Genomic DNA, 9,976 nt, shown 5'->3' with positions numbered 1-9,976 from the left:
TTTTCCGCTTGTATTCTATAATTGCATGCATGTTTACACTTTTTTAATAAATCATCACATCTCTTTGTTTTTATTTCCTCGCAAAATATAAAGAATTGAGATTATGGTTCCAGACTTTAGTACGGGTATACACACCACTGGTTAGTCAAAGCAAACTGATTCCATATCTATTTGCTTCAAAGCTAACTAAACTAAATTACTTACTTATATTACTCTGCAAAATGACCTGAAACACACTGCCTTAAAAACACCAATTAACAATATAAATCTTAAGCTACAGTGCCATACAACAACAACAAAAGTCCCTATCCTAATGAGGTCACACATATGATCTTTCTTTTAGTTCACATGTATGAAAAAGACAATACAAGGGAACATCAGAGTTGGCATGTACTCAGCTTTAATATCACTCCGGGTTCTTGACTAGCTTTGCATTAGTGTGCTGTTTGTACAAATGTTTGCAAAAAGTGGAAGTTGTGTTAACAGTAAAATTCAGCTATTCTGTCCTGAATGCAGTTTTCGCTTTACCATTGTGCTCTTGTCCTTTTGTGTAATAAAAAGAAAAGATAATGTCACTGCTCCATTCATGCAGTATCAGCATTACAGATGGGCCACAGGGTCTAGGCCCACCCAATACAGTCACCGTGGGCTTCAGCTGAATTCTTCTGATACTCAATAACTATAAGTTAGACTAATTCATCGGTTTGGCAACGAAAAACACAAGACCTATATCACCGATAAAATAATGCAGTGTAAACTCAGTTTAGTTGTTCTGTTCACAGTAGTTTAGTACTTGACAGCAACAATCGTGGTAACCAGCATGCCTGAGGAAGCTACTGGGCCAATGCAGGTCAGAAAAGAGGTCATTCATTAGTTTGTGCATTTAGTTTTAAAGCATGACCCTACTCGAAAATTGCAAAACAAATGGAAATGTGTGAAGAACATTGTGCCGTCTCAGTCAACTGCCCTAGTGTGTGGTGAGTTCACTGAGCCACTTCTTCACCTACAGGAAATATCTCTACTGTCTGTCTCCTGCTTTGCCTTTTAGAACTGTGGCTACATTTCTCTGGAAATATTGTTCTAAATGTGCATAGCACCATTTAACAACTGTCAAGCAGTTTTTATGAGACATGTTATGTTTGTTGGAGGAGTGATGATTTGGAACCTTGCAGGCAGTGATTTGACCATAAACTCATCTTTTTATCAAATTATTCTAAAATCAAATGTGAGGTCTTTTTTTCCCAACAACTAAAGCTTATTTCAAATCAGGCCATGCAGCAGGACAATGGTCTCAAGAACATCAGCAAATCTGACAAAGAAATGAATCAAGGTGTTGCTATAGCCCAGGTGCAGTTCACCTCTAAACCCGATGTGGCAGGACTTTAAGAGAGCTGTGCATAAACAATGCCTGCAAACCGCAATGAATTGAAAAAGAGTGGAAGAAGAAGAAGGTGCGAAAATTAAATGCAAGAGACAGATAAAGCCAGTCATATTTTAAGTTATTGCTGCTTAGAAGTGGTTGTACAACCTAATTAATCATTTGGTATACATAGTTTTTTTTTATATGACTGCATAGAGTTATTGGAAACTTTCCTTTTCACATGACTAATTCTGAAAAAAAAAACCCATAAATAAATAAAAACAAAATAGAGTAATGAAATGGACAAATGACACCAGTAAGGGAACAGCTCATGATTATACAAATACGCCTATCAAACATGGTGGTGGCAATGTTATAGCATGAGTGTTTAGGGCTGCTACTGGAAGTAAGCCATTAGTGTTCATTAGTGTCACTGCTGATAGTTACTTTTCACAGTGCAAATGGATAATGATCCAAAGCATACTGCAAATGCAACCCAGTAATTTTTCAAAGCAAAGAAATGGAATATTCTTCAATGACTGGTCACCAGATGTCAGCCCAATAGAGCATGCTTCTCAGTTACTTAATACAAAACTGAAGGCAGAGAGACAAACAAGCAGCAACTGAAAGTGGTGGCAGTAAAAGCCTGGCAGAACATCTCAAGGGAGAAAACATCCCATTTTGTTATGTCCATTGAGATTTTGTTTGTTATTTAAGCTACAAAGTGAAGTATTACTAACTTACATTTAATTCAACATGCTACAATGGAAAATAATATAGAAATTTCTCCAAGAAGAAATGGAAAGCATGCGGAGGTCAAATGGATAAAATTAGATATCTGTTATTGTCTCTGTAAAAAAGCAAGCTTTATTGCTGAAAACTGCAAAAAGGACAGACAAACTCTACTTAACTGATCTGATTGTTTGCTATTGAGTCTATGGATTGCTCCACAGCACTCCTACCAATTACTTACAGGCTTGTTAGCTGACATCCCAGCTTGTATGCTCACCTCCCCTTTAGACAGAGTGGGATGCTTATAGCTCCTACAAAACTCTAGACTATTATCTACTATTATTTTATCAGACATCCCTGGTATAGTTATAGGGCTATCACCCTGAAGCACATTGGTGCTGTTAGAAAGTGTGTGTCTGTGTGTGTGTCTGTACTGCTAAAGTAATGCTAACAGCAGGGTTATGGGAGAAATGTCTATGTAATTGGTTGTGGCATTATTTTTTTTTCCTTGACTCACAATTTAATGTAGTTATGTTTACTTTGACAACTCTGTTGCAACTCAGATATTATTTAAATAAAAGTAGAATGTTATCAATAGTTGTGGAGAAACTAGAAAATTAAATTTCATTTAAATAATGTTTGTGCATATGTGCACTGCATATTTGATGCACTTAACTTAGATTTAAATCAAATATATAATATAATATATGAGTGCTGAAAATATATCTGCTGTTGGGATTATATGTTCCATGACATTTCAGGGGGGGGGGGGGCGCAAGATCTCTGTCTAAATAAATAAATAAATCTGGGTAAATTCCCAGATGATTAAACATGCAACTGTTTTGCTGGTAATAACTGAAATGAGTAAAGAAAATCAATAGCCTATTTATGCAAGATAATTCATAATTTTATTCGGGGGGTTATATTGGTTGGGTCTGATTATTGGGGGGAGCATAACCCCCCAATCCCCCTGGAAACTCCGCCCCTGCCTGATATAGTTTCAATGCATCTGTAGAGTTAATTTATATTAAAGTTAAGTTATATTATAAGTTATATTAAACATCAAGATAGTCTGTTTTCTGGTATGTGGAAACGTCTTTCAGTAATCCAGAAATTTCCCAGCCTGCACTAACTCACCTAGACATGAAATCACTTGCTTTGCTGTCACTGAAACATCTCTGACAACATAAAAAGACTTTCTTTTTCAGAAATCTTAATGCTCCTGCTGAGATTTTCAAGTTGTCATAATATGAGGCAAAGTTGTTTTTTATTACCTCTAAAATGCTTGTTGGCAATCCAGATCACTGCAGGTAACTATCGCATGAAAGTGCCTGAAAATGAGTAATTTTACCTTGACATAATCTGAAGTATCTGAAGTTAAAACAATATCATAGGTAAACTGTTTCAAACCATACATCAGTACAGTTAATACTTGTCAACTGTGGCAGAACGAATAGTAGTGACAGAATTATTAAGCATTAACATTATCGTGCTTTAACAATAAGATTGACATCAGACTGCAAATTTGCAAAATCAGTGAAGGCAAAGATTAATAAGTATAAATTACCTTTTTATACACAATTAAGAAAATGTGTGTATCCTCCGTGCTACATAATACTGCATGTTACATTGCAAAATGACATTTAACTTGATCAAACTGCCCTAATCCTTTGTATTTGAAACTCTTGAAAATACTTACAGTTCAATGTACTAAACCCGACTTTAAATTTCTACCATAATATGCAAGCTATTTCACAGTAAGCAGTAAAAGAGTCTGCGTTTCTCAACTGTTAATAAAAAGATTCTGGAATCAGATTGTGTTCAGCATCTGAGAGAGGAGCTGCTGTGTTTGCTTTGCTAATTCTCAGTCAAGCCTTACCTGCAGTGCTACTGGCCAAGAAAACAGGCTTAAAAGCCAGTGCAGCTGTTACACTGCTCTTGCTTATTTTAATTGTGTTACTTTAAGTGTATATAGTTGGCACTAAAAATGAGACATAAAGAGCTGAAAAGATAGGCAGAGGAAATACAGGATTAGGCGCACAGAAATGAACACAAAGGGAGCTAGAGGACAGGAATAAATGAGAGTAGCAAAGATTCACAAAAGAATCACAAAATACGAAAGAGAGTTGCAAGAGAAGAGTCAAAGGAAAGATACAAGGTGAATAATAAAATAGGAAGAAACAAAAGAAAGCTGAAAAAGTGCATAACGTTAAAGTACGAGTGGGTACTGGAAGATTACTACGGGCATATACAAATTGTATAGAAAGTATGGATATGAAAAAAATATCAAACAACAAAAACAAGGCTATAGCATAAGTTAAAACCCCAATGGGATAAGTCAACATGAGCAAAAGTAATTTTAAATAGCACAAGAGTGGTCAGTGTAATAAGTAGGAAAATAAATGTCTCTAAGCATCGACTGGATTACTTTTATGAAAATATCATAAAACCTGGAATAGATTTAGGATCGTCGAGTGAATGTCTTAAAAAAAGTATTGTCAGAGTGGATATTTAAAGCTTTTTTCACTTATTGGATACATAATACGGATATATTCTCTTCATGAGCATATATATTCATCTGTAATTTTATGATAGCACAAAGAAACTTTCCCACTTCATCACAGCAATCAGAAAATAGTCTTCTAGTGACAAATTTGACACACATCAATCTACACACTGAAGGTCAAACACCCAAGGGAATTTATAATGACCAACATGGAGCAGAAAATATATATTTTTTAAAATATCTGTGATAAAAATGTGTAACTCTAAAGTTGCCACTGCTTTACTGGCAAGATTTATGAGCTTTTTTCCCCAATTGATCACAGATAAATGATGATGATATATCAACAACACCTGCCAAAACATGCTCCTTTAGCCTGTGGAGGAGTGATTCCTAAACTCTGCTTAAGTAATTTTAGTCTTTGTGAGCACCAGTAAAAACAACCTGTATCTGAGGCACTGCTGTTGTCTTCATTTTCTTTCTTTCTTTTTTTGAAAAATGAATAATTTAAAAAAAAAATGGAGCATTTGGGTCTTATAAGCCCAGACCATTTCTTCCACTTTTGTGACAGTTGGTTTGATTAGATGCACATAGCTGAAAATAGCTGTTACAAGGAGGTGGTTGAGCACAGTGCAGCTCCTTCTGGAAGATGATAGAGCTTGATTTTGATGCACACTCACAGAGTATCAGCGCTAACTGGGTCTTAATTCTGGTACTGTTCAAGCACAAAATCTGTGGAAGTATTAATTGGTACGATCTGCTTAGGATTATTGGATCCATCATTTAAATGCACCTCGATACATACTTACTAAACCCAGAATATCCAGTCCTTACTTGTAGTTGCTTTTGTAGGTGTTTCCTACATGTAATGAACAGGTTGAAAGCTTGTAAAACCTTGCCATAATCATGTTATCAGACGCTTTGTCAGTGATTGTTACTCAGTTTTGCAGACCAATCCAGTGCATCTGTCCTGGTTGGAAGTTCTTAATTACGGATTTGGCTGAGGTTGCTGAAAGGCAGCATAAAGTATTCACTGTTCTGTCTTCTCTAAGCTCTAGGCCATGTCTGTTGGCTGAATTAATGATTGGGCTCACGCATGAAAACGAATTAGTCTCGCCCAAAGGGTACACTGACCTGTCAGCTGGAATAATGACTGGATTGTAGCGGATCACTAATGAGAACAGTAAACAGTCAATTGTTCTATAGCATGGCCAGAAGATAGAAGAAGTTGTGCAACACCCTGGTTGAACTGCAACGCAGTAAAAAGTGAAGAACACAAGGTTATAACAGCAGAACAGCAGTTATCATATTGTTGATCATTCAGAATGTTATTCAGAAGAATTCCAATTAAACCTGTGACACTGTATGTTGCCTTTGCTACAACAAGAAAAAGAGTAATTTAGTAATTTAAAAGGTACTTTTAAGAAATTAATATAAAGACATATGTAACAGACTTATCCTTTACATGCTTTACCCAATTGAATAACTCTTAATAACTATTATTGATATCAGAAAACTGACAGTTGCCGCAGGTTTTATGACATTTTCTCATGATTGACACACATATCATGTTATTACTGTTGTATTTGTTAATGATTATTAAATGCTGTTGTTATTTTATAATAAATGCGTTGTAGCTGATTTGTAATTCCCAGTAGGTCAACATATGAGAATTCAAATGAACGCCTATTGTTAATTTTGTACCTTGAAGCACTATTTTTTTTGCATACAATGTTATCAATGTGAGCAGGTATATTCTAACACATATTGTTGTTCTAAACTCATTCTAAACTCAATGATGTCAAGGAGTTATTTTGATGCCGAAGCCTAAACCAAACAGCTCGAAGCAAATTGCAGTAAATGGCAATTTAATATGAAAAAATAAGAAAAAACACGACTGGTTCACAGTCTTGTGATTTACAGCACTCCACATGCCACACTTAAAAGCTCTTTAATATTTCTAGAATTTCTATTTTTAAATAGACACACAAATAATATGCACTGACTACACAGCATTTAATAGCCATTTTGAAAAATGCATAAGCATAAATTCTAACTTTACATTATCACTGGTCATATTTAAATGGTAAATAGCTATTACTTGAAGCTTAATTCACTATTAGTTCACTCAATCTATATCAAAAAGCAAACGATAATGCAAACAGTGGTGGTAGAGTTTGTCAATATTCAGTTTGTTGTATATTTGTTTGTTGTATAGCGATTGAGTTAGATTTGGGATATGAATATTTGCTTCACTTCAACTACAGAAATCTTTTTGGATTGGTGATTGCAGTCTGTGAGTGTAAGCTCTCACCTCTTTATCTTTCCAGCTACTTTGATCAGTGGAGACAGTTGTGCAGACAGGAGGGAGAAGCTGGCCCCTTGAATTAGTTGTCTGCCCAGCGTTGTTCTTATGGTTTGTTACTCACACACAGGCTGTGTTGTGTGAAAAAAAGAAATACGACTTTCTGTCACTTCTAATTTTTCATTATGGATGTATTATAGATGAAATCCCAACTTGTCAAATGTCTTTAATTTATTTGTAGAGTGATTTTTGAGAGACAGTGGTTATAATATCAGACAAATTTCCTTTCCAAGGCATGTTTGCTCCGGAGCCCAAAAATGATCCCTGCACTCACAACTTTTATCTACTCTGTGTGAATATCTTTTTTTTTTTCTGTCACCGTGTGTGTTTGCTTTTCTTATATTCAATTTATCCTAGTGTTGAATTGCTTCTTCATTGATTCATGTGTTACTTTGCCAAGGCACACTCACTCCGTTGGACTTGGAGGTGCACTCAAACAATTATATTTTTTCATTTTATATTTATATTAAATGAATGGTCGTCTTCTTGAACTCACACATGGTGTGGGTCATCTTGTGTATTTTTTTCGGTGGATGTATTATAGATGAAATCCCAACTTGTCAAATGTCTTTAACTTATTTGTAGAGTGATTGTCATCCTGCACAACCAAATGATAACTCCTGAGAATATATGCCAACTCATGCATTTAAGACTATAAATATCTGTACAACAATACAATTTTTTCGTTGTTGTCTCTGTACCACCACAGTGGATTTTAAATTAAACAGTGAGAATATGATTGGAGAATAGACTTTAATTCAAGTCAATCACAAATGTCCTAGGTTAACTGTTTAGGACATATAGCCATGTTGTACACAATCCTGCACTGTTAGAAGCAGAAAAGTAATTGACAATTGACTGATAAGCAATTTCACGGCCAGGTGTTAAATTATCATGACAAATTAAGTAGTTAAAAAGATCTGGACTTAATGTGTTTAAGTTGCATTTGGTAGCTGGTTGATGAAACTCCCACTATGAGGTGAAAAGACATGTTGATGGAAGTGAAGGAGGCTGAAAAACCAAGAAATAAAGTGATTAGGGAAACAGCACAAACAAAGTCGCCATAACAACAAAAGGGAGAGTACATCGTTATCAGTCTGTTTACTCTCCTGCATCATATTGTATAAATCATATGTTTGTAGTGGCTGTCCTGGGGGGAAAAAAAGACAAGTTGTTCATGAGCTCGAAAGCACAGGTTTAAATCTTGATTAAAAAAAACATTAAAATATATTAATACCAAAAGATCAGTTAAATTAAAGGCTTGAAAAGTGAAGGAATGTAGGTACTGATAGTGTAGGTAAATGCCAATACCTACAGGGGAGATTAAAAAAATATTAATAGAAAATTAAGGTGGAACGTTGGCAAATCAACTGGTTAAATGTATTATTAAGACATTCTCATACATGCTTATCAGAAAGTTCTGGCTGAGCCAGCATCTGGTCAGTTTGCCTTTTTTTATTAGACCTGGTAAGAGATGCCCTCTCCATCACTATCAAAGCTTCCTTTGTAATGTAATAAATCAGTTTTTAGGACTTTTTTTCCCCCACATTCCATCTTCTCTACATCACACATGCTGGCCAGAGTGGTTAGTCAAGAAAATCAATCACTGAAGGTCGTTTACTTGCTAATCCTAGCTGTGCACGTGCAAATCATAACTAATCTCAGAGCAGTGAATGCAGAGCCAGCATCAGCGTGTCTAGTACAGTAGTCTCCCATCAGTTCACCATAAAAGATAAGAGGTTTATCCACAATATACATACACAAACCATCAGAAAAATAAAGTGCTGGCATCTCAGCTGGAGAGAGCTACAGTTCCCTGGGAGCATGAAACAAGCAGCGCTTGTAGCCAACTGTAGCCACTAGAGGGCAATAATATAAAGATGGATCCAAACAGGGCAGGAGCTTTATGACATACAGTAGCTCTCAAAAATGATAAGGGAGATTGATTGATTTTTTTGGTATATTTGAATTTGCTATATCGATTTTAGAATTTACATTTTTATTACTGTATCTCATGTTACTAAGCACGCCACATCATCCTTGAAACAAACTTATGTTATGGGCTAGTAAGGATGCCATTGGAACTGGGTTGTGAGTGTATAATAATTATGTGACTGTTGATTGAAGTAGCAGCATACATATTGAAGTGTAAGTTTCTCAAAGCAAAGAAATGGGATACCGAGTTACCAATAATGGATGCTTTTTGGAAAGCAAAAACTGAAGGCAGAAAGATCCACAAAATAGCTCTAGTTGTAGGTGGCATTCAGCAAGGGCCTGGTGGAACTACTCAAGAGAAGAAAATTATGTTAAAATTATTTTAGATTCTCCAACTACTTTAGAGTTTCTTAAAACATCATACTTTTTTTTTAATTAAAAAAAAGGTTGTGCATCACTTCTGTTAAACTACCTGAAAAGTGTGCAACAGAGGCAGAAGAATGCAAAAGTATGCATCCATTATATGTTGTGTGGGCTTCCACTGTCTATCTCACTGTTTCTTTCGATCTAGCTTGTCTTTTCGTACAAGTGTGGCTGACACAATGTTTCAGTTTTTACACCTGCTTTTCCCTGACACAAAATGTCAGACACAATTTCCTCTCTCACAGTGGTCAGTCTGCATTAATAAATCAGGCCTCTTTGCCGGAATGCCTTAAAGTACATATTGCAACAGACCAAACGTGTGATTTTCTGTGTTGCTGCGTTTCCTTCATTTTTCCAAAACCATTTCTTCTTGAGAACCTATGTGGCACTTGATAAAGCAGACACTATTTGACTGTTTAGGGCCTGAAAGTAAATAGCATTTTGCTTACTAACAATTAATTCTGTTAAAAGATATTCAAAAGATATTCAAATACAGACTTCTCGTTTCAAACCTTTGTCTTTAAGGAACTGAAGGCAATATTGCATATTTTAAATGTGGAAATCCTCATTTTCAGGGTTTTGTGAACATTAGTTTTTATTTAAAACATGGTCTGTTTTCTAATGACAATACTTGGCCAATGACATAACCTCTTGTAAT

Source organism: Pundamilia nyererei, unplaced genomic scaffold (assembly GCF_000239375.1).
Source record: "Pundamilia nyererei isolate P.nyererei 1_Seehausen unplaced genomic scaffold, PunNye1.0 scaffold00080, whole genome shotgun sequence".
NCBI classification, from domain to species: domain Eukaryota; kingdom Metazoa; phylum Chordata; class Actinopteri; order Cichliformes; family Cichlidae; genus Pundamilia; species Pundamilia nyererei.
The sequence above is the reverse complement of the archived record's forward strand: the minus strand, read 5'-3'. Positions refer to the sequence as shown.